Source organism: Petromyzon marinus, chromosome 17, assembly GCF_048934315.1.
Source record: "Petromyzon marinus isolate PM22_M1 ecotype Great Lakes invasive population chromosome 17, UKy_Petmar_22M1.pri1.0, whole genome shotgun sequence".
NCBI classification, from domain to species: Eukaryota; Metazoa; Chordata; class Hyperoartia; order Petromyzontiformes; family Petromyzontidae; genus Petromyzon; species Petromyzon marinus.
In genome coordinates this window covers 14,465,764-14,491,512 of record NC_133683.1, presented here as the reverse complement: position 1 = coordinate 14,491,512, position 25,749 = coordinate 14,465,764, and the positions used below count along the sequence as shown (strand labels likewise).

The 25,749-nt window shown below is 53.8% G+C and overlaps 1 long non-coding RNA gene across 9 annotated transcripts in view; it reads left to right on the top strand.

Moving 5' to 3' along the window:
- LOC116943302 (uncharacterized) overlaps nt 1–25,749 on the top strand; it is a 134,577-nt gene that overhangs the window by 84,644 nt on the left and 24,184 nt on the right. For 3 of the 9 annotated variants that reach the window (XR_012941916.1, XR_012941918.1, XR_012941914.1), the window contains 4 exons: nt 16,480–16,574; nt 16,942–17,016; nt 17,567–18,778; nt 20,201–25,492. This is a non-coding gene — a long non-coding RNA (uncharacterized LOC116943302). Of the gene's footprint in view, nt 1–14,045; nt 14,167–16,479; nt 16,575–16,941; nt 17,017–17,566; nt 18,779–20,200; nt 25,493–25,749 lie in introns of those variants that run through there. The other 6 variants (XR_012941915.1, XR_012941920.1, XR_012941917.1 and 3 more) reach the window with 6 other exon arrangements.

The window sequence follows — 25,749 nt, the reverse complement described above, 5'->3', positions numbered from 1 at the left end:
GATGGGGGAGTTGGTGGGTGGGTGGGTGGGTGAGTGAGTGGGTGGGTGGTATGGGGTGGGGGTGGCGGAGAGTCGACGCGGCGGCAGGGAGAGCGAGGTGATGACGTGCGGGTGGTGGTGGTGGAGGCAGTGGAGGCAGGTCTGGTGTGCGATGTGGGTGCTCGTGGCATTACAGGCCCTCTCTTCCACGAGGGGCTGCATTCCGAGCGGCCGATCTAACGGGCCCTCCCGTCTCGCTCGAGCTGGGTAGTGGGCTGTGAATAATTGCAATCATTGCTTCATTTCAGCCGGAGCAGTATGCAACGCCGTTTTAGGAATGATATTGGAAGTATTATGTCGGTGATAAATATGTTCGTAGGATTAAAGGAATATAGATTTCAACAAAGCTTGTCCTCTGGACAGACTTGCCTTGCTATAGGAATGTGAAATTTCCACCACTCGCTGAGCGCTGTAAACAGGAGATGAGCAGCACCTCAATGCTCGGGTGAGCAGGAAATCTCTGACTGGAGGACCGGCGTGCCTTGGACTCTGTTTTTTCGTGCCTTACATCAAGAATCCCTACTCTGAGCCAGCCTAACAGTGTCCTCGAAAATATCGAGTGAGAATCAATCCCTGAATGTAACAGTATTGCATTGACGAACAATAATAATCATAACGCAATTAATTTATGCAGGGAAACAGCAAGTCAAGACTGATTTTCAGGATGGCCCTCCATCAGGGATGTTTGCCATTGTTCATGAGAGCTTCATATCTGAGACTCGTGACCCAAGTGGTCACCGGTTAATTCCGTTCTCGCGGTGCAGCGGTTGAAACGGTGGCGATGTTTTCTTAAATCCCCCCCCCCCCCCACTGCGTCTGTCCGCCCGGTGGTGTTTACGGCTTCAACACAGTCCCTCTGCAGGCCGCGTGTGGTGGGGTAAAGTGTGGGAACCCACAGCTCTTTCCAAGATGCCTGGCCAACGCGGAAGAGCGGCTGAACAAACCTTCTAGAGGGGCTCTCCAAAGCTCCCTCTAGCTGGGGCCCTTCTGCCAACGGCGGCGCCGTTGAGCCGTTTCCAGGCTGCACGGCGGATAAAATTCTCATCGCGACGGCGCCTTCTCCCGCTGCGGTGCCACGTGGCGGCGGCGGGGCGGGGGGGCGAGCGGAGTGCCGTGCGCCGCGGCGATAGTTGAGCACATTAGCGGCGGTTGCCGCGTGGTGCCCGTGGGCCCTCACGGGGGCTTCTCGCTTGGCTACGGACGCAGAAACCCGGCCCAGAGGGGGCAGCCCAGCAGTCTGGCATTTCGCGTGCCAAGAAAACTTTTGGTAATTGCGGCGCTTGTGGCACACACACGCGCGCACACACACACACACCTGTCTCCGGCTGAATGTGAGCCATTACGCTCAGTGGCAGTCGTAGCAGCGGGGTCAAAAATTAAGCAACTTCTGTGTAATTTGCGGCCGGTCGGGGACTGTGCCACTTTGGCGCTTGGTGTAATGTGGTTTTTAAAGACATCTTTAAAAAACACAGCCAGTGGCGCAGCACGGTTGGGTTGGGCCTTGCTGGGCCTTGCTGCAAGAAATGAAACACGGCCCCCTTGAATGAAGCCAAAATAATTTTAAACCCACGCAATTAATTCAGCATCACCTGACGCCATCACTTGGCTTTCAAACTTAGATATAGATTCTGAAGTTGCCACATGCGAAGGAGATTTTTTTTAATTATAGATCTTAGCAGTTTGGGCCTAATTGCGTAAAGGGTAGGGTTCTCCGTGATCTTTTGTTTGCTGTTCGCATTTTCAATCTTGAAAAATCTCGGATGGGGCGTAGTCGAGGTGTGTTGGGGTGGGGGGGGCATCGTGGCAGCCGCCCACGGCTACACAGTGAGAACTTCGGGCGGTGCCCAAGGTGCGTATGTTGGTGCAGCGTCTATCCCGGCGACCCCCCCTCGTGCCGCTGGGCACGTGCTGTCGGGAACGCCTCGCTGGAGTCGACAGCCACCGGAACGCCTCGCTGGAGTCAGCAGCGAGGCGTTCCCGACGGGTTCTGAGCGGAGCTCAAGGTCGTGCGGCACCGTCCACAGCGCTCGCCCAGGAATTATTTTTTGGCACGCCACATCCGTCTCGTTTTCTGCCCCTCGTCTTTAAAAAAAAAAAACCTGTTCGTAGAATATCAGCAAAATAATGTAGGATTATTTTGGACAGGCTTACCTTGTGCTCTCGTCCTAGTGCTGACCAGCATGCTGAAGTAAGGTAAAATAAAATATCCCCATAACCACCACAGCCTGGGGAGGCCTTGATTCAGCAGTGGTTTCACTAAGGCGTGTGAATTATCTCCGGTATAATTCCTCGACTTGCTAATACAAGGCTTAATGCCATAACAGGAACTCAGGATGTGCATTAATTTATGTTCCGCGTTGTTAATTGCTCGTGAAGGGAGGCATTGGAGATGACGCTGCAACTAACTCGCCAAAAATTAGACTAACCTTATCGCGGGAACTCGCCCGCCGACTCGAGCCATCTGCACAACGCGCAAATAAACCCACGAGCAAAAACCACGGCATCTGAGAGCGGCTCGTGAGGCCAGCAAAGAGGCTGCTGGCCTCATCGCTCCTGCATGCAGAGCTCTTTACCTCGCAGCACTCATTTTATAGACGTACAGTAAATGCAGCTCACGAAAACAACTCAGCCGGTTGCTTCAATGCTGCTCCGTGGCCTGCGTATGGCCCGTGACTTCATTTCATACGGCCCACGGCAACATGACGCCTACTCAGGGCTTAATTTCTCTCACTTAATGTTTTCCACGTCGCTGGTAGACTGGAGTAAAGTGACACGAGAGGAGAAGTAGCTTTGGCCGTAGGGAGAGGTATTTTTGGATGTGGTGTGCCGGGTGTGGAAATATTTTATGGGTCAACCACATGGACAAGCCCGGTTAAAATTAATCCCCGGGCCCGTGGCTCTGAAATGGCCTGCAAGCGATATTTATCTGTTACTTCGAGCACCCTGGCAGGGTATTACTTCATAGCTGCGAGCCGAAGTGAGCGGCGCGTTCGTGAGCGGAAGCCAGCATCGCGTGAGTGGTCCACTTCGTGATTGGATGACGCAGAGGTGCGCGTTAACTTAGGGCTGCCCACGGACGGCACTCGAAGGTCCTTTTACGGCCCTCGGTACCCGAAAGGTTTCCTGCTTTATCGACTGCAAGTTAGAAAACAAACAAACGTGCCGTGCGTTTCGCCGCCAAGACCGTGGGGGTGCTGCCGCTGGGGCTGCGGGGGGGGGAGGCGATGAAGGCATTTTTTTTGTCGTGGCACAGGAGAACTCGCGGGGTTGTGATTGGCCACTCTCGCTGCGAGCCGGGATGGGGTGGTAGGCCAGGGGCTAGGATTACCGCGAGGAGGGAGAAATGCTCTCCAAACCGGTGCCGCGGTGCCAAGGAAACCACGACGCTCGGCACGCCCGGCGCTCCGTTCTGGCGGCTTGCGGCGGCCCTTCCGCCCAGGACGCCCGGAACGTCGCGGCGCGGAGTGGCGGGGAACGCCGCGCTCCGAAGGCGCCTCTCTACGGTGACGGAGGCGTGCCGCGTCGCGCCGATACGAAAGCGCCGGGAAAACGGCGACTGAGGTCGCGAGGGTCACAGACAAAATGTCAGCGTGACCTGAATCTAAAGTGTGCCGAGCGCTGGCAAGTGGAGGCTTGATTTATTTTGATGAAATTTACAAACGTATCGAGTATACCCTGCGTGCGTGCATTCACTTCGGTTTGTGATTTAAAATACCAACCTTGCAACCATACTCAACGCATCCGGAGGTGCATTGTAAATATTTTTTCGAGTGACAACAACTAAAAATGTCTACTTTCAATTATGCTGACATATCATCAACCATGATCTATCCACGGCTGGATGAACGTCTCCCAAGCTGTTGCCAGCCTTCACTGTCTCGCAGAGCATTTGTCCATTTAGTGGTCGCACAGGAGATAATTTAATCGCTCCTTCTCCGAGGTGGTCTTACTGCAGGGCACGTTCCCTGCTTCGACTGATATTCTTTCACCAGTCTCGTCCACCAGCCATCATCTGCCCTAGCGATGTGCCCTGCCCAAACCTGCTTCCTCTCCTTCTCGTTCGTGATTCCTTGCGTTCCTCTTTCCGTCTCATGGCGTTATTCCAGCATTGCACCTCTCCACGCTTCTGTGCACACTTTTCAGCTCTTCCTTTGCCGCCAGTCTTCGTGTGTCTGATTCAGCAGGAAGTAATGTACCGTTTTGGTGGCATGGTGGCTGAACAAAAATAGACAGTTACTCTATAAGATTATCGGCGAAAGGTGCAGCCCTGCAAAAGCTTTGCCCACGCCGCTGCTGGGGGAAGGGCCTCCACCCGAGGGAGCTCTGGAGAGTTCCTCCTGAGGGTATTTGGCCTACTCCTCCATACCGGCCAGATGACCGAGAAGAGCAAATAATTCTTCGTCAGTATGATCGTTATTACGCGTGTCTACCCAGGCAAGCGTCACAGAGTCTCGAGACTTTTTCAGGAGGGTCCTGCCATGTCTTTTTGCAACAGGGGGCAATGTTGCCGCTGTGTGTAATCCCAATTGAGTATAACGCCGGTAAATTTTTCAGCATTAAAATGTTTGGCCAATACTAATTACTTTTTTTTCTCTCACCATACTTCACCGCGCTGGTCAGTGCGGTGAACGGGGGAGAGGGTGACACCGGTTCTCATATCACTCGCCAAATCACGGTAGTCGTGATCGGGAATCGAACGCGGGCCGCCGTGTCGTATCTCTGTGCCACCGCTCCCACCCGTGTGGCGGCGTTACCGGCAAGTGAAGTACGGCCCTTCTGTGGTTATGTGAAGCAGTTCATTGCCTTAGCAATAATTAATCTCATTATCTACAAATAAGCTTACGCTCCGGCAGACATTACCATGAAGCACCGTCCGTGCCCCTGCCAATTAGCGATTTGTGTATCTGGTAGCTGCAGGCTATTGATAAACAACCGGCAAAATCAATACAGGGAGGCATATTATGCAACCGACTGGGTAAACGATCAACTCGCAGGTGATGAGGAGGTGCGCGTGTGTGGGTGTGTGTGTGCGTGTGTGTGTATTTGTGTGCGCGTGTCTAGGTGCATGTGGGGAGCGGTAGTGTAGCGGTCAGCGCGCTGCGCTACAAACCCGGCAACACGGGTTCGATTCCCGCTCACGGCCAACACCAGTGACGATTATCTGAACCGGTCCCTGGCCTCCCCTAGGTCGACTCAGCCTCAAATGAGTACCTGGTGCGGTGTGTAAACATGGCCACTGGGGAGACAAAGGCGGTCGGGCGTGGTGCTGGCCACCCACCCCCTCGTGTGCCGTTCTGGCCTTCATAGGTGCTCGCTAACAGCACTTGCCCCTACAGTCTGTTAAGGCTACAAGGGGTATCTTTGTCTTTGTGTGTGTGTATGCCGAGCGCCATAATGGAGACATTGCGTCCACGCGTGGTGGAGTGACTTGGCGTGCAGGTCCCGAGTTTGTTGGTTAGCTCCATGCCCCTCGCCTTACCGCTCGACTGAATTCCTTAATTTTTTATCGTAAACTCGGGAACAAATTAGAATTTCAGGATTCCTTTTTTTCTATTGCATCTATTTGTTTGCCAAAACCTGAAAAGTTTCCGTTGGTTTTTATCAAACCGTTCAGACGCATCCTCCCCCATTATAATTTGAAGCATTAATTGATTTATTTTGTATTTTTTTTTCCTTTGGCTGCAGAAACTGCACAACTAAGTTTAATCGCACAAAATCAGCTTCACCAGACGGCACAAGAGACCCCTTTGTTCAATGATTTTTAAAAATGTGTGCGAGTTAATTAGTTGGCTCAATTAATGGGAAAAAATAATTACTTTTTTCCATTAATTAAATTACAGCTGCTAATTCAATGTACAGTAATGTGAATTGATTTGTGATAATGTCACGATGTAAATGACTGTGTTTGAATCATCAAGAACGTTTGCCAAATGGAAACCAGGTGAAGCGGACACTTTTGATGCCTCACATGGGTGCTTGGTCGCACAGCAGCGGCCAGCACTGTGGACCCCGGCGACCCGAGTTCGATTCCCGGTGACGGCTAACATCAGCGGCGAGCGATATCCTAACCGGTCCTGCGCCCTGGCCTGCTGCACTGACCTGCACTGACCGGCGTGGTGAAGTATGGTCAAGCGGCCGCCACGACCGACACCGCGTGGGGAGGCCCTCATCCGGGTGGTGGATTGAACGAGGGCTTCACGTGAAGTATCACGGCCGCGACACAGAACCTGTCCCCAGGCACAGATCAGCCGCTGACCCCTCCTGGGGCCCCTTGTCGAGGCTCAAACTCTGCGTCGAGGTCACCTGCCACCACAGGCGAGAGTCCACGGATGCAGTTGCTCACTGCCGGTAAATGGGGGGCGGTGTCGTGAGTGAGCAAGGTGGGGTTGCGGGCTCCTCTCCGAGGGAACGTACACTCGAGTGGACGCATTTGCACTCCATCCCCGCATCATCATTGCAAAATGCAAGACCGTAAGAGATGCCGATGGCTTGTGGAAGAGGTCTTCACCCAGCAGCGCATAGATCATGGTTGATGATTTTAACAAATAGCGGCCACCCCTGAAAATCACGTCCAGTGTGACGCGGCTGAGGATGCTGATGACGCCACCAGGCTCCACCCATCGCCTCCCTTCCAGCAGCACCACGTTTATCCGATTCGTGGAGTAATCGAACCGATAATCGGTACAGCAACCGATTACTTCAATAACCAGATACCCCAGAACCTAATTTTAAGTGCGAAGTACATTTCCCCAAGGATTTCACCAAACGGCTGAAACGATTGCGCCGTTGTTTCAGCACCGCAGCACGGGGTACACGCGCGTGGCGCTCTTGGGGACTCCGGCAGGTAAACGCTGCCATCAACTCCTCCGCCGCCTGGAAACAAATTGGCCCCAGCCAATATTTGCCCCCTCCATAAACAAGAGCTCATGTAAACGCCAACCACCACCGGTTCGCAAAATCTTTTTTTTAAGATTGTAACATTGTCGATCTGAATTGATGATTTTGATCGGTCGATTCATTTGTTTTTTGAGGAAGCAATGTTTGCGGTGCATGCACACTCAAGTGAAATATCCCCCGTCTAGCCTACGTAGACTTTTGGGGGCATTTGTTGTTTGCAAGCACCTATTAAGGCCGGCACAGCTGTTGAGATGTCACTTGGAACTGTTGTTATCCATGATCGGGAATCAAACTCGGGCACCGTGGCTTTGTAATGCAATGCGCTAACCACTGCATTTACCGCTCCCCCCACACACACACGTGCACGCTGCACACAAATGAATCAAATAAATGCTCGGTGAAGACACCAACAAAAACAAACATGGTCCCAGGAGTAGCGGCGGTGAGGCTGGCCTGCTGGTCGTGCCGCCCCGTGGCCGGTCAGGGGCAGGGTGGTGGGTTGTTGGCTTAGGGAGGGCACACCCTGGCAGCATCAACTGCAGCAGTGGGATCGGCAGCAGCAGGCGGCTGCAAGCTCACAGGAACAGATGGGACGCCCAGCTGGCGAGACACCGCGCCGAGCATTGTGCCGCCGACCGCCGCCGCTTTCACTCCCTGTCAGCCCCGCCGGCCCGTCGCTCAATGCCGGGACCTCAGTTCGGCGGTGTAGGCCAATGGGGCCGGCGCGTCACCGGCCCGTCACCGTCCCGGCGGGTACCCCCCCTCCCCGCACCCTGGATTTACTCTGCCAGTCACCCTGCAGCCGCGGCCGCAACCTTCTTTCATGTGGGACCCCCTTCACCTCGACGCCTCCATCCTCCTCCTCCTCGTACCCCCTCTTGCCCCTGCCCGCCGCCCCCCAGCGCCACCACCCCAATCCCATTGCAACGGCGGCGGCGACCGGCGTTAAAAAAAAAATACTAAATTTGCAAATTATACGGCCGGGGAAGAATGCGGCCCGCTGTAAGATGAGCCGCCCGATAAGCTAATCCCTTTTCTGCGCTGGTACAATGGCGTTCGCCCCGTGGTAAATATTGCGCTGCGCCGGAGGAAAATCCCTGGGACAAAAGAGGATGAGCGAATGGGCGAGCGAGCGAGCAGCCTGCAGAAGCTGTGTTCCACAGCCAGCTTGGCTGCTCTTTTGTTGGAAAAGCCAGCGCCTTACCCAGGATTGGGGGGGGGGGGGAAGGGGGTGGTGGGGGGGGGCAGCGGCCAGCCCGGGACCTGATTCTGACCGACAAAAGGAACTTCAAACGGGAGTATTACTGAGCCCCGAGTGTGGTGGTGGTGGTGCTGGCGGTGTGTGGGCCGCGAGTTACGGACTGGTCGACCAGTCGCTGAATAGCGATCGAGGAACCGGCTCGGGTTTATTTATTTTTGGCGGTGTGTTTAAAAAAAAAGAAAAAGTGGTAAGAAAAAATAACGACACCTTAATTTTGCATGCTTTTTGTCACCTTCGCTCGAGCCGTGTTAACGTTCTATTATCAATCCTTTGAAGAGAAAAAAAAGCGGCGGCAGCTGCTAGAAAAGTTTGATTGTGTAGTACCTGCAAATTAAACAAGACACCGACTGTGTAATCACTCTGACATTACACACATTTGTGTGTTTGAATTTTTTTATTTTTCAAATTAGGATTACTCATTATTTTTAGAAGAAAAATAAAGATATTGAGATGCAAAACCCTTGTCGCAATTCGCCAAACATGCAAGGTTAACAAACAGGTTGGAGTGCCAAAAAATGATGAGGTGTTGAATTCATAAGTTGAAGGATTCATTTAAATTTGTTAAGAATTTAAATCTGAAAGGAAAAAAAAACCACAGGTGCAATCCTTGCTCGTGTCCGTTGTGGGCGTGATTTGCACATTATCGCCACAAAGACAAAGATCCCCCGCATAGCCTTAACAGACTGTAGGGGCAAGTGCTGTTAGCGAGCACCTATGAAGGCCAGAACGGCACACGAGGGGGTGGGTGGCCAGCACCACGCCCGACCGCCTTTGTCTCCCCAGTGGCCATGTTTACACACCGCACCAGGTACTCATTTGAGGCTGAGTCGACCTAAGGGAGGCCCAGGACCGGTTCAGATAATCGTCACTGGTGTTCGCCGTGAGCGGGAATTGAACCCGGGTCGCCAGGTTCGTAGCGCAGCGCGCTGACCGCTACACTATCCCTCCCCACACACACACACCAACATTCCCAGCAGCACTGCTCGAGAGCCATTCATGAGCAGCATGATACATGGTCAATCCACTGCTGGATCAAGGCCATCCCAAGCCACGGCCATCGAGCAATTTTGTGCCCAAATAATCGGCCCAGCACCTACTCCTTGGTCATCCTCGTGGATGCGTTCCATTCCTTGGCTGCTGCTCATAGGAACTAACCATGAGAAAAGTTCGACTCCATCACGTGGCTGGCCAAGCTCACCCACCTCGTGTAACACGCGTCGTGACCGTTACGCTTTCCTGCGACTGACGATTGTTGAATACGAAGACTCCGCTCTGGGCTGCTCCAAATTTAACCTTCATGGCAAGGTGCACGAGGACTGTGAACATGTGGTCCTTCGTGATCTGTTGAATTGCCATGATTCACGGTCACACCACATTCATCCTGCTGCATTTTATCCAAATGGGGAGCGGTACAGTCGTGGCTGACGCACTGCGCTACGAACCCGGTGACCCAAGTTCGATTCCCGCTCACGGTCAACACCAGTGACGATAATTATTGGTGGTGCGTGCATGAATATAGTTTAATTGTCCTGAAGATAAATGTGACTTTTTTACGAGGACAGACGAATGTCTGTGACGTTAAATCACGCGACGCACGTAACGTCGCGTGTTTTGGAACACATCGAGAGCGAGACACGAGGCCCTAAGTGCTCCTGTCTGGCCTGCCCTACCTTTGGTGAGGCCCACTACCTGTGCCGTGAGCACCTGGCACACGTGCCGAACAGGTGCGGGGATCGTCACCGCGGCCGGCAGAAGTGCAGAAGCGCATTAGGGCAATTAACCACAAAATTCGGCGCATTCACCCAGTTATTGATGAACGTGTTGATTTGTTGCGAGATGCAACGATTTTATTTTTGAGAATTGCTGTCAAAAATGTTTGCAAATCTGCCAACACGCTGCCCACTTATTTAGCATAAAAATTCACCACCGATCAATGCCAATAAAACACAAAAGCTGAGATGGGCAGAGAAAACTGTTGAATCTATTCTTACGCTACTACTTGTTATGAATGCACTGGAGACGTAAATGGAATGTTCGGAATATTACCTTTCTGATTTTTTTTATGTTGTACAATTTTTCTCAACACAGTCAGCTTTTTTTTTTTCCGTTCGCATCTCTCCCAGAGGAGTGCGATCCGTTGTGTTCGACAACGGGCCGCGGAAGCGGAGTACCGCAGAGCTACTTCTGAGATCCCTTAAAATGGTGCCTCTGTTCCTCACATTAGGGGGCGGCACTTTCCCCAAGCCGCTCCGCCGCTGAGCGTGATGGTTGTCGCATGACGGTCAACCCGATGTTTTGTATTCTCGGAGCTGGAATTTAGCCACGTTAAAATAGCGGAACTAAATTTAATGTGATGCCACCTGGCTCAGATGTCTGCCTTTGCTACTGAGAGATGACTCAGTGACCACTGCCGCCCTGGTGACTTCGATGGGAGACATGCCCTGAATACCCAGCCAGCTCAATCAGCACAACCAGAGTTGTTAGAATACTGTTGCCCCAAATCATTATCATAATGAAAAATGTCTTTAAAAATATTTGTTACGTTTAATATGAAATTGTAAATAGAAAAGAGTGTTTCGAGATGTAAAATACAAAGTGACGTATTGGTCCATCGGCCTCTGTATCTTCTAGACCGGTGCTGCTGCAAATGTCAACGAGTGTTTTTACAGAAGACGTTGCTGCAAATTTTTCATCGCTCGATGGCCCACAATGCCATTTTGTTTAATTTGCAAAGTGGTAACCCCCCCCCCCCCCCCCGATCGGACTATTTAGTATGCGTTGATATCTGTTACAATTTCCCACAATCGGCCACAACAGCAGTGGGTTCATAACCCCGTGGTGCAGTGTCAGAGCAAAATGGAGAGCACGGTGCACTGTGCGTGACTTGCGCTCAACACGGCCACCTTCGTTCTCTATTCGTTTCCTCCGAGGGTGAGCGCTGACTGAATTTAGGCTCGCCGTGCGACGCGTTCAAAGGCCGACTTTGCAGTGAAGTTCGACTTTGATGCGCGATGTTTAAAGTGTAATGGGTGTTACAAAGGCACCGTTACAGAGAGATATCTTGAGATAAATGTTTAAGAGAAATGCTTCCTACTCAGTGTGTTGTGTTTGTAAATTCGGCGGCGTTAAACGCCATGCGGTAAGTCTTGCTCAAGCTCTTGCTGTAGCTGTTATTGCAGTAAATCCAATTAGCGGTTATGGAGGAGCTACAGAGCTAAGCTTTGGAGCGGTCAGGATTGGGAGGATGGGCTTAGTAGTTTACAGAAGTGAGCACGAGCCAAGGCCCAGACTGCTTCTGACTTGCCGCATCAAACAAAAAAAATTCAAGAAAAAAAAAACAACGTGCCATTCGTTCGGGCGAAGGGACGTAATCCTGCGTTGGGGTGGGCCGGTGTCGTGTGACAGAATAGACCCCGTCGTTTTCTCTCCATCTCTCCCCCCACCCACCCACCGCCCCCCTCCACCACCCCTCCCCTGTCCGACTCCGCGCTCTCTTTTTCTGCTCCGTTCCCCTGCAAACACCAATCGCCCCGCGGCTGAGCAGAGCAGCGAGGGAAATGGAAAGCGCCGTCACACGCGCACGCTCGCTAACGCGCGCTTATCGCGGCCGGCCAGATGGTCGGGCCGGATCAATGCTCGGCCCGCACGATCGATGCATCAGATAAGAGGCCGGGATGGAAATGGCACCGCCTCGGAAGGGCCGCCGAACCCCAGAATGAGAGCGCGCGGCCTCGCGATAATGAAAGTGATAGGGAAGGGAAACGGCGCCACGAGGAGCCGGGGAGAAGGTGCATCATCAAAACCCAGAGGAGGCTTCCCAACACGCTTGATTCTTTTTTTTTTGGGGGGGGGGGGGGGGGCGCGGTGGCAACTTTGAAGCCGTCAAACACAAAATGAAGGTCCCGAGGATTGCAGCCCTTGGAGGACCCTTCTTTCCCCCGGATGTTCAACTTCGTTACGAGGCCCCTCCCTCGGTGGACCATTAACCCGGCACGCGACGACTCGATTACGGCCAATTAACGCCGCTCCGTGCACTGAATGCCGTTGCACGTGCGCAAGCTGCCATCCTCCTCTGGAAATTCCTGTGCACGGCCAGAGCCGCACTGGCGGCCGCTGCCCGCTGCCTGTGCAACGTGGGGTTAATGGGGATCCCGGCAGCTTCGGTGGGACTTGGGAGGATACGCAGCGAGAGTCGGGATCTCTCAAATACGTCGCCGCGTTATTGAGCACCGTGTCGTGCAGTATAATAACGCGGTCGTTTTGACGCGTTAAATAATTATGCTATGTTCTTGAAGCCTTGTGGTTTGAGTTCGATGATTCCAAGCCATGGCTGATATTGGCGACAAACGATATCTGGACCGGTCCTTGGTGAAGTATGGTCAAACAGCCCTTTTGACTAACACATGTTGGCAAGGCCTTCATACAGTAGTGGGTTTCGCAAAGGGTTCTAAATTATGTGATTAATCATTCCCAATCACACAGCTTCATAAAATCGCATGCAACTCGCACCAATATCTGCTCAGTGGGAGGTTGCTCCTTCTCCTCTTCTCTCCCCAATGTCTGGAATTCCCTCCCTGGGCCCATCTGCCTGACTGGCCGCTTCTCTCTGTTAAAGTCCAGGGGCCTTCCTCCTCTCCTCTCTCTGTGTGGTCGTTTCCATCTGTCTTTCCCGTCCTCCCGTCTCCTCGCTCACTTAAGAAGCCCTCTCCTCCAGTCCCATTGCTTCCACAGTTCCCACCCTCACAAATCCCCCTTCGTCCCCATGCGCTCACAACACCGGTATCGTCCTCCGTGCGGCGTCTTGAGACTCGCGCTGCATTCGCCCGTTGAAGGCATCCCGGTGTCAATTTATTGTCCGCGTTGTTTAATTATGCGTTCGTACCAAAACCGCAACGCGATGCTTCTCTTTGGGACCGGTCAAATTTAACTCAACATTCGGGACAATGGTAGATCAGGGGACATTGTGTCACGTGGGGATAATTTTGGGGAATCTTGAAAATGCACTGCTAGTTACGGGATAACTTGCACAGCTGGTTCGTTGGGTTGAGGTTTTAATTGTAATTGGAACGTTGGAGAAGTGCACAGGTAAAATAGAAACGCGACGGGAGCAGCGATGGCACGAATTGTTTTTATCGTTTGTCGTGTGATGCTTGGGAGTGTCGTGCATGTTTACGCACGCTCGAGTGCTTTGCCTTGTACACGCTAATTGGTCGCAGCGTTTTAACGGCCAAGAAAAGCAACCGTCGCTTCGTAATCCCACGAACGTGAAAGTAAATAAATAAATAAATCGCATCCCCGCACCCTTACGCTCACAACGCACTCGGCGTCAACTTATTAAATCTCACAGTTCTGCGCGCTTGGCGCAGCGCTCGTAATGAGACTGTGGAAGTGTGAGAATCGTGCACGGGTGCGGCGCCGGGCAGCAGCCGCTGCTTTGGTCGCGATGCGCTCGCGACACGCGCGCCCCCGCGTCTTCGGCGGAACGACGATCGACAATTCGTGTCGGTGAAGGCGGTGAAGGCGGTGAAGACGGTGGCGGTGGTGGCGGCTGTGGGTGTCGGGCCGTGCTGAAGAGAAGGGGGGGGGGAGGAGTCACGAGACAACGAGAGGGAGGAACCGTCCCCTGAAAGCGCCGACCACTGAAGGGCCCTAGTAGGGGAGCCAAAACAGCCGTGTCAAGGGCCCCGTAGCCTCTAATGGACACGCAATTAGCGGCCAATTTGCACACCTCTCCAGGGGAAGACCTATTGAGCCAGCAGCCAGCACGGGCCACTCTGGACGTCGCTAATTAATTGGGGCGGTCACCCCAGAGTGAGCCTCGTGCGATGTTTGTCCGTGGCTATTTATCAGGGGCGGTGGTGGTGGTGGTGGGGTGGTGTAAATCCCTGGCTTTGCCGCTACTCTTCCCGCTGACTATGCGCCCGCACTCGTGTCCTGCTCAAAGGCTTGACCTCTGGTGCCATCTAAAGGTGAGATCCCGAGCAGACATCGGCATTCTTTAAAAAAAAAAGACCGCTCGTGACATCCACACCCACCTTCCCCCCTCTACAATTAAATCCGCACTTAATTAGAGCCCCCCCCCCCCCCCCCCCATGAAGCCCGATAAACCGGAGACCTTTCGCTTATACTGTCCAACCAATGCTGCCGATTGAACTTAAAATAGGAGGAAAATAAATGCTGCAAACCCTGAGCGGGACTGTGATGACATTTCTGCAGCACGAGGGCAGCCGACGTGGCTTGCGCTGGACATCTCTGGAGCCCAGTGGGTTGGGAACGTGTTTTGTGGTGTAGCGCGTTGGATTTTTTTCGGACCGATTTCAGCTCCGCGGGCGTGGCTACGGCCGCAGTGACGCGACATGCGCACTGCGTCCATGAGGTTATAGAAACTGGTCGACTTCGGTGATTTGGATTTAAAAAAAAAACACTAGAATGCCTCCTTTGATGCGGGGTTATAGTTCGCAATATTTTGCTAATTTATATTCTGTTTTTTGATGAATCACCCATACCAGCAGCAACTATGAAAACAACTCAACGCACTCGCCAATAACACCGTGGCCTCGGATGAAGGCGTGTGTTGAGTTTGTTTACATTGAGTTGTTTTGAGAATTGAAATGTCGGGCTGACGGCGCTGCGACCGACACCACTCTGAGGCACCGCCCTCCTGGATAGTTTGACAGATCTGTCCGATCTATCAAAGCTGACAGATATGCAGTGCCACTCGGACCGAATTTAAACTCGATCCTCTAATATAGACGTGGCTCTGACGTCGATGCAGATGTTTTCCCGTTGAGCACTCTGTCCCACTCTCAAAGCTTGCGATAATCCGTTAGAGACCGAGCGACTTAACCTGGCCAGGGTGGCTCAGCGCTAGAGCGAGCGGCTCGCAATCGAAAGGTGATGAGTTCAAATCCTGGTTGGGGGTTCACCCAGACCATCATCCCTCTGGGCTCGTTAAAATAGATACCACTTCACGGCAAAAGTCAACAGTGGTTCTCCTGTGGAAAGACTTACCCGCCGCCATAGGAATGTGGAATTTCCACCACTGGCTCAGGGCTGTGAACAGAAGATGCGCACCGCCTCAACGCTCATTTGAGCAACAGGAGATCACTTTGGCTTTTAGAATCACGACTGTAGACATTGGCAGTGTGCTCACTGCATTAAATAGCCGATGGGCTGATATCGTAATCGGCACGAGCTGCTGCATGGGTTAAATAGCTGACGCTTGTCGGCAAAGTCAGAAGTCTTCCTTTGTTTTATTTTGCCCCAAATTCTCTCCCGATCGCACGCGGGGGGGGGGGGGGGGGGGGGGTATCGTGCCACCCCCACCCCCTCCCCCCACTGTTGAGCTCTCCCACAAAGCAGTGCGCTGAGATATTCTGTACCGGATGAGTGGTTATTATCACTGCCACTCTCGTCACCCTTAGTTAAGTGTACATACCTTGGTCAAATGCCCAGAATCCAGCGGATCTCATCGGTTCTCAGAAGCTAGGCAGGTTTGAGCCTGGATAGCGCTTGGCTGGGCGACCACCGGCACGCACAAATGACAGGTGCAGTCAGATGATGCGGGGCTCCGTGCACAGCGGGGGGCGGTGCGAGAATATCAACTGTTGCATCGTGCTTCTATGCTCCTGCGCCTGTGCTTCAACGGCCCACACTGACCAGCCTGGTGAAAGCATGGTCAAATAACCCGACGACCCACACAGTTGTGGGGGAGGTCCTCATCCAGCAGTGGAGTGATGGTGTGCCGTGTGTGAGAGAACACAAATGCAGACATGTGGCCTTGGTGCCGCAGTGGTGAGATGTTAACTACCTCGCCTGGCGTACAGAAGGTCGTGGGTTTGATCCCGACCCTGACGCCTGTATTTTTGGAGTTTGCATGTTTCTCTCCATGCGAGCGCGTGGAATTTTCTCCCGGCCCTCCCGAGTTTTCTCCACACATTTTGCAACACATGCTTTCAGAGTATTTGGCTGCTATACATTTCCACATGATGAGCCACTTAGTTGAGCTATCAACTGTGGCCAGGTCGCTTCTGAAAAAAAAAATATAGCTCACCTGATACGATCAAAAAAATAAAGAATCATATATTTCCCTCCGTGAAACGCAACCCGCTCCAATGCACACAATGTACACACTGCAGACCGTGTATATGTGTGCTTGAGATAGAATCGCGTTATTTGCAAGTCCGTAATGCGGTGCTCATCTCGCCTACACCAACGTTTACCGAGCCGCGTAATAAAAAAAAAAGCCCTACAAAGATCTCAACTCGGCGGTATTTTTGCAGAGCTCCTCGCTGTCGAGCGGAGAAAGAGAGAAGCCGCGACAACAGGCGCAACCGAGCGGGCGGAGAGAAATTTAATCACGGAGACGAAATTAGTGGTGAGTGAGGAACGTCATCGCAGGCCAGGGCCGCGTTCACAGGGGCCGTGGTGAGGCTCCGGGAGCCCCACGCACGCTACCTCCGCGGTGACCCTGGGTGGGGCGGCTGCGAAGGTGTAAACCGATCTATGTACACTGGCGGCATTTCACTCTGCCCTCTTGATGCCGACGGCTCTACTTCGACCGTGCGGAGTCGTGTCGGAGACGCGGAGCCGCCACTGCCGGGACCCTAGGTTCCAATTGAGGCTTTGGCCGCTGTCCGTGAATTAACCGGGTTCTCGAGTGCGGAGATTCCATGGTCTCAGCCCGGTCACTGATTGCCTGTGCAAATGATCAGGGTGATAGATTATATTTTTTCTCATTGCAGCTTATTTCAACGGTGGAATCAAACGTGTGTGCTTCATGTCCACATGACGGACACTCTTTGCAGGATGGACCAAAGGTATGTAAATGAAGAAAATTAACGACTTATACGTAACTTAAGCATACATTTGTAATGCAATAGCAATATCATTTTACAGCCCTTTGCCAATCCACTGCAGGATAAAGGCAGTCATGTGATTTTTTTTTTACCATACTTCACCAAACTGGTGGGTTTCTTAAGAGTTGGGGGATGAACCCAGGGCCGGTTGAGATGCACTCGCCACTCAAGTCAGCCATGGCCTGGAACGAAGTGAAGACGCCTGGTTATTAGTGCAGTGTGCTAATCGCTGTGCCACCACTCCCCCGCTTGTGGTGTGGTCACAAAACTACGTTGAACCTTCTACGGCTCCACTCCAGTCTGGTGTTCGCAGTTCTGAATAAGAGTATCTACGCCACGAAAGCAGAGCAGATTAAATAACAGTTTGTACAATAGATACATTTCCCTACTGCACTTTGCCGAAATTACAGTGCACTGTGGGACAATTGCAGTGCAGCGCAATACATTGTTGTGCTGCACTATGCTCCCCTGTCCATGCTCCCTGCGTTCACCAACACCCCGCGCCGAGTAGCGCGGCGAGGCCCGGTCAAACGACGCCCCCCCAACTCCGCACGGCGTGAGGAGGCCCTCATCCAGCAGCGGACTCGCACCAAATGGCCCGCTCACGTTCACGGAGCTCTAAATCTGAAACATGAACAAGGCACGTGCGGAGCAGCGACGGAGACGCATGGAATCGGCACCGCCTTGAGGAGAGCCCTCTCCGCTACAGCGGCGACGCCGCGGCCCGAGCTGCAAGTCTGGGATTTCAAAGTCGGGGGGGGGTGGGGGGGGTGGAACCTGGCGGTTCGTGACGCGTGGAACGCGTCTGGGCGCGTTCGGCCTGCGTCCAGGGGGAGAGGAAACCCACCATCACCACCACCACGGGGGTAATGTTCCTATTTGGGTCTGCAGCCTATACTTAACCCTCAGTGACCTCACTCCCATTCCCGAATTATAATCCCGCGCCTAACCTCCAAACTAACCTTTGCTCAAACGCGAGTATTTAAACCGTTAACTCGTTGCGTACACATACATATCTTAAACATTTTCCTGAGTAAATATGGGAAGGGCTGACTAATTGTCAGTGCTAAATGAGCCATCGTGTCTCTAGCACGTGAGCATCGTCTCGTCACGTGTCTCGTCGTGTGTCTCGTCGTGTGTCTTCTCGTGTGTCTCGTCGTGTGTCTCGTCGCGTGTCTCGTCACGTGTCTCGTCACGTGTCTTCTCGTGTGTCTCGTCGCGTGTCTCGTCGTGTGTCTTCTCGTGTGTCTTCTCGTGTGTCTCGCCGTGTGTCTTGTCGCGTGTCTCGTCGTGTGTCTTCTCGTGTGTCTCGTCGTGTGTCTCGTCGCGTGTCTCGTCACGTGTCTCGTCACGTGTCTTCTCGTGTGTCTCGTCACGTGTCTCGTCACGTGTCTTCTCGTGTGTCTCGTCGCGTGTCTCGTCGTGTGTCTTCTCGTGTGTCTCGTCGTGTGTCTCGTCGCGTGTCTCGTCACGTGTCTCGTCACGTGTCTTCTCGCGTGTCTCGTCGCGTGTCTCGTCGTGTGTCTTCTCGCGTGTCTCGTCGTGTGTCTCGTCGCGTGTCTCGTCACGTGTCCCGTCACGTGTCTTCTCGTGTGTCTCGTCGCGTGTCTCATCGTGTCTTATCGTGTGAATCGCATCGCCAGTGTGCTGCATTGCTCCATTTGTTTCACAGCAATCACCTCGAGTGGTTCTCCTGTGAGTCTCGTCCTGGTCACTCGCGAGCGTAAGTGTGCGTCTGGATCGCGCATTTGTACACTGTACATTAAACACGGCGATGATTATTACGTTGTTATTATGCTTGTTTTCCACAGGACAGTCTCTCTGAGTCTCAATGCAGATGTTCGCAGTAGGGGGCACTTCTGCTGCCGTGTATAATCCCAACGGAGTAATTTGCGGGGAATTTTCAGCATTGGGATGTTTGGCCAGTACCTGTTACATTGTGAAGAATTGTTTAGCTGTGGGGGGGGGGTGGGGGGGGCGAGTGATTCAACTGCACCATCCTGCCGGCTCATTATGTACATCGCGACGATGATCGCGATTATGCGACAAAAAGATTATTGACGACGATAATAAAGATGCTTGCCGTGTTGATGACGTTCGTGATGACGGTGACAATGATAATATAATAAGTGATGATGCATGTATTAAGTTTTAAGTTAACATGATGATGAATGGTGATGTGCATAAGAATCAAACATGAGGGATGGTGTTGACGTCACACGTAGGATTTCGCAGCCAATGTTACGATTCACAGTCGTGTTTTGGTACGGCCACTTAACGATCTGACCAAATCTGTGTCGTTAAGAGCCCTCCACCACCCAACACGAGCTGAACACATTAAATTGTCACGTGGTGGCCGAGTGGCCCTGTGGCCGTGGAGGCTGTCCGCCTTCGCCAGCATCCCCAAGGCCGGGAGGCGAGGAGCGGAAACCCGAGCCTGGCCGCGCGTGGGAGGCCAGCGCCCGCGCCTGGGACGTGCCCCCCACGTCTGTCAGCGGCCACCATCTCCGCGTCGCGGCGCTCCCAAGCATGGCGCTTAAAGAGCTTAACCTTTCCACTGGCATGGACCGCCCAAAGCTTTAAAGTGTAAACCAATGCATTTTAATCAAATATTGTTTGTTTTTTCTTTGTTTTACTGCCACATGCAATGGGGTTTTTGCTCGTCGATTAACGCGTTGCGGTGCGGTGGATAGCTCGCCACGCTACAAACCTCGCGCTGCCCTGCAATTCTCAGTTCGAATCTTCGCCACGGCTAACATCCGTGGCGAGCGATGCTTGAACCGCCATCTCAACCACCCCCTTCGGCGAACCAAACTGACCATCGTGGTGAAGTATGGTCAAACAAAGCCCCGTGACAGATACGGTTGTGGAGTGGCCGTCATCCAGCGGCGGATTGACAAGGCCTGCAAAGTGAGATGCGGCCTCTGCTCTGTGAGGGCTGCGAACGTGCAGGCCGGCGTGCCGGTGGCCGCTGGAGGCCCGCGCGCCGCTCGAACCGCGGCCCTCGCGTCTCGCTAATCCTCGGGGGGCCTCGGTTTGCCAGGACGTGTCCGCGCGTTCGATTCGAGGTCAAGAAGCCATCGTGGCCAGAGGCGTCGATGCCACCAGCGCAACCTCACCACAACCCCCTTCTCCCCTCTGGCAGGAGACACGTGACCTCCTTGTCCTGCCCTGACAGCCTCCCGCCGTCGGCTCTCGGGCCTTCCCCTTGGTCGCCGGGCCTCGTGTGAAATGTACGTATGTCGAATTTTTGTTTGTTCGCGCACCGTACGTAGCCGACCGTGCGAATAGGAGGGCGGCCGCGTTTTCCCGGTCGCATCTCCAGCACTCGCCTGCCGCGTTTCTCCTCCAGACTTGCGCATCGCTTCTCCGGTCTGACGACGACAATCGCGGCACCTGCGCCCGATGCTGGAGGCTTGTTTTCGAGCCGCGTGGTTAGGGTCCCTCCCTCTGACCCACGTGGGCATACGGACAGCGCTCCTGCCTCGGTGCACTTGGTTACCGATGCTCGAACAACGAAGAGAACTCTCGAGGAATATGAATCCACATGCAGTTTAACCTAATTTAATCGAGTAATTATGAAGATGGTGATGTTTTACTAAGACATTTGTCAGCTTGGTTCCTTGTAAACAAACTCAGGGTCAGGATTTGATTTCATTTCCCTGGCGAGCGCTGAAACACTCAACACCTCCTAACACACCACACCCCCTAACACACCGCACCCCCTAACGCTCCGCACCCCCTAACGCTCCGCACCCCCTAACACACCGCACCCCCTAACACACCGCACCCCCTAACACACCGCACCCCCTAACACACCGCACCCCCTAACGCTCCGCACCCCCTAACGCTCCGCACCCCCTAACACACCGCACCCCCTAACGCTCCGCACCCCCTAACGCTCCGCACCCCCTAACACACCACACCCCCTAACACACTTGCACCCCCTAACGCACCGCACCCCCTAACGCTCCACACCCCCTAACGCTCCGCACCCCCTAACACACCACACCCCCTAACGCTCCGCACCCCCTAACGCTCCGCACCCCCTAACGCTCCGCACCCCCTAACACACCACACCCCCTAACACACCGCACCCCCTAACGCTCCGCACCCCTAACGCTCTGCACCCCCTAACACACCGCTCTGATTGAACTCTCATAATGCCGGGCTCGCGATACGATTCATGTCACCGTATTCACGATGCGATGAATGGTCGCGTCTCCGCTGGCATCGATTATGACGCTCACGATTCGATGCCTAATTGGCGCATTTGGCAATCGACCTCCATGAATCGGCGCGCCGTTCCGCCTCCGCCGAACCACGAGCAATGACAACCGCACCCAGCTGGCTTCTACGACCACGGACGCTGCGGCACGTGAGCCGCGTCCGGCAACGCCGGCCCCCTCCAGCGCGCGTCGCCTCCCCGCGCTCGGCACCGAAGCGGCGGGACGAGTCACGTCGACGGCCGCGGCCGGAGGCGACTCCCCGGAGCGAGCGAGGAACGCTCGCTCGGGGGAGTCCGTCGGACGACACGTTCGCCGCGGCCCTTTGGAAGGTCTCCGGCGCTTCCCGGATGGGCCGGCCGCGTCCGCGGTGAAGCCGTTCCAAATTAGCGGCTTCGCCCGTGCAGCCACGGACACGGGGGGCCCCGCGCGTTCCCGAGCGGGGACAGCGCCGCGCGAGCGCGCGGGGGGTGATTCCGCGTGGCGGGCCCCGCGGCGCACCATTGATGCGCATCGTCGCCACACTATCGGGGCCGCGCTATCTGACAACCCTCCAAACGTTATTAGACTGCAGACAAAGCCGAACGCGGTGATCGCGTCGGATAGCGGCGAGCGCGGCAGATGTCCTTGATAAAAAAAAAAAAAGGGGCCGGTCCCTCGCAGGCGCCACGTCCCCGGGACTCCGTATCGCGCGCGCTGGGGATTTGTGTTCGCGTTATCTTAACAAGAGTTTGCCTCGTCGTCGCATTTTCGCCAGCCAGCTTACTGTACAAAACCACTTATTTTCCTCCTCTCCACCTTTTTATCCCCCCCCCCCCCCCGCACGGCGTTATCTTCGTGTAATCTCAGCAAGGAAATCAGAGCTTAGGTCTTCAGTCACATCCACACGCTCGGCCTAATGCAGGCGTCTCGGCGGCCGCCAAGAAGGTAACCCTCTGCCTGTCGTCGCATTATCGCCCCACATTCACAACCTCGCTCTAATCTCCAACCTTCACTCGACCGGAAACTTTCGCCACTCGCACGCTTTTTTCGGACTTGCCGGCCAAGTCGCCGCCCGCGTGGGACGGTGGCAACATTGGGACGGTGAGTGGCGGTCGTGCCCGGTGGCCCGCTGCGGAACATATTTGCGTTTTTAAGTGAAGCAAAAGAAGAAAAAAAAATATTCTCGGCGTCGACGCGTCTGCTAATGCGGCCTCGGGCAGGACTTAAACCCGGGGGCTCGGTGAAAGTGGGGTTGTGACACATGGGGGACAACGTTGTTGTGTTCTGGGAAGGATCGCGCTCCCTTTTGTGAGGACGCTCTCTGGCGAGGGTAATCTGCAGACAAAGGCCGCTGATTAACCTCGTTGGTGGAGGAGGAGGAGGACGTTGGTGGGGATGAGACAAACGTCTCGCTCCCCACCTCAGGCGCCTGCCCCCCCCCCCCCCCCGGGGGGTTCTCTGCGGGCACTTTCTCCGCACCGCGGTGGACTTTGTAAAAGCCGCCCCCTTAATCTTTTCCCAGATGACCCCACTCGGGGGGGGGGGGGGAGTGGTTGTGTGTGGGGGGGGTAAGCACTCGAAAAGTGTGGGGCGGAGAAAGACGAAAAGCAAAGATTTGTTGATGTTGCCCTCCCATCGCCGCCACTACCACCACCACTGGCAGATTTTACCTGAAGTGCTCAGTGTGAGCTCTCGCCCACCTTCTGAACTGGTAGCCGGCTCGGGTGTAAACTTCTGCGCTCCTCATGCATGCGTCACAAACATATCAAATGCTGGTACAACCCGCTGGCTTTAAAAGCCTCACCTTCACAGGATCAGACAGGCGTGTCATTTTCACAGAGCAAACCGTCACAGATGAATGTGATCAGGCGTAACATTTATTTTGTGGCCGTTTTTTGAAAGCAGTCTCATGTTGGGGCAAAGCCAAAATTAAAAATGTCCCATGAATTTCGTCTCAAAGCGCTTTTTAAATCCGTTCCAAATATATTTCGCTCGAATTCACAATGCCCAACAATAATTAATGGAAACAAAAAATAACATAGTCTTAGAATATATGTTTATCAGTTGCAATTCATGATTTGTACTTAAAATAATGCATACGGCATTTCTGTGAACATTCATTTGACTATTTTTACTTTATGTAGAGGTTTGGACCACTTCCTGATACCTGAGGTGGAGTGGTGGTACAGTGGTTCACGCACAGCACTGTGATCCCTGTTCCCTGAGTTCGATTCCTGGCCACGGCAAAAACATCAGCGGCGAGTGATATATGTACCGGTCCTGGGCCACTCCTTCACCGACTTCCACTGACCAGCGTGGTGAAGTATGGACAAACAATCCCTCATTGCCAAAAGCCGTGGGGAGGCCTTCATCCAGCAGTGGAGTGACATGGCCGTGAGCGAGTACCGTTCGTATCGCTGCGGGATAGCCGTGCTGGTGAGCAGAGGGCGTTGTTTCCTGACCCTGTCCGGGATTGGCACGGCGATGGACAGCCAGAGCCTCGGTGGCATGGCACGGGGAACTGATCTCGGTGCGAATTCCGGCTATGGGCACGCGGTCCCTGTGAAGGCCGTGCCAGGGCACGCCAGCCACGTTGCGTGCGCCACCCTCCTCCACCTGCCGTCCCGCGTAGCGTTCGCCATCACGCTGCGTTCCAACTCGTTGTTCGCTGTTCGGCCTCCGTGGTCTACACAGTCCGTGCGGAAGGAGGGCGACCCGAGCAACAAGTTGGGGGGTGAAGTGGCGGGCCCCAGTCGCGGGCGGATCGAACGCGCGGTGAGTAGTCTGACGAGACGACACTGCACGAGAGTGCAGCACTCCCTGGCTGTGCAGCACCTCGAGATGTCCGATGCCTTAAATCACGACACACATTCAAAGTGCGTGGTAATCCAGAGATGAATTTTCCTGTGAACGTGTGCTCGGTCGCTGATAGCCTTGGGAGGATGTGGCATGAGTCATAGCGGCAGTGGGCCCAAGGCTTAATTGCTGAATGTTCTCCGGGTCGCTAGGAGGAGGTACAATGGATGTGGTGTGCCGTTTATCTGAACATTATTGTGGTTCGGTTGCCAATGTTGATTAGGAATACAACAAAACATGTACAAGTATCAAAGGGTACGTTCTGGTTAAATAAAATCGATTTATGGATGTAAAAGTATTAGAATGCTTTTGTAAGTGTTTATACTCTCAAACATTGTTATGGGGTTTGGGACAACTCAAAAGTAAGGCCCGTTTTAATGGCTACTGCTTACATTTTCATTCGGTCTGCATGGAATATGTTCAGGCGGTCTCGATTCATTTTTCGACGATGGTCTGCTTTCAGTGTGCGCTGTCTGTGAACAGGTCTGCAACATTTCATCTGAATCCGCGGAAGATCACTGCAAGATGGAACCCAACCTGCATGGGCTTATCAAACAAAAACAGAACTCTCCGAGATTCACACTGGCGCTGCCTCACGACAGACGGATATAAAATAGGCTCTTGTTTAATGCGATGCCTCTTCTTCACCGCCCCCTCTCGTTCTTCTCCCCGAAGAAGGGCGATTGCCACCGCCGCCGCCGCATCCCGTGGCACCCTGACTGCCACGAGCCCCGTCACTCGATTTGCCGTCCCGGCAGCAGCGCGTTTACATATTTTTGGCGATTTGAGTTGACCGTGACTTCTGGCCGTGGCTGCGAGTGATTATTATCGTCACCGTCGCCGGGCACATTGTTAGAGAAGGTAATTGCCCAAAACAGCTCGACACGAAGCAGGGCTCAAAGGACTCACAGCGCTCCTCCTCGGCAGAGCAGCTGTTCAAGCCTTGTGGTCTCCTTGAGACCTACAGACGTAACCGCTTCCTCCATGCCTGGCACGAGCGCGATCATTATAATCGCAAATTAAATACTTCCGAGGACAAACGGAAAGCCAGGCGATTGCATGGCTTCTTCTTGCTCGTGTTAAATCTGTTACACTTGGTTGGAAATGGAAGGTTACGACCACAGCACGCCCGCTCAGTAGTAATCGTAAAAAAGTTACATTAACAGTAAAAGTGACTCGCATGGTGCATCCCCCTGGGCGCCTTGCACGTTCCTTATTATCCTCCTCTTCCTCCCCCCTCCTCCTGCTGCTGCCACATCAAATGCGCCGACGCCGCGTCTGCACCACCGACTTGTTGTGACAGAGGCTGCCGGCGCTGCGCGGATCGACGCGCCTCCGAAGCACGTGCCACCCTTCACTGTGCACCGTGCATGGTACGGCTGGGCCGGCTGGGCCGGCTGGGCCCCGCGTTCTCCGGCGCTGCGTCGTACGGAGCACGCCCGCAGCGTCAGGGGCCGTTGCTTGTGTCGCGCGCCTCTCCGTGCATGGGAGGTGTTTCTTGTTGAACCGAAGCCTTTCGCAGGTGGAGATTTATTTTCCAAGTTTCAAGCAAGCAATGTCTACTCGCCTGTACTGAATCGTTTAAAGGTGACGTCATTATTTCCCCATGCTCAAATTAACATGGGCGGGG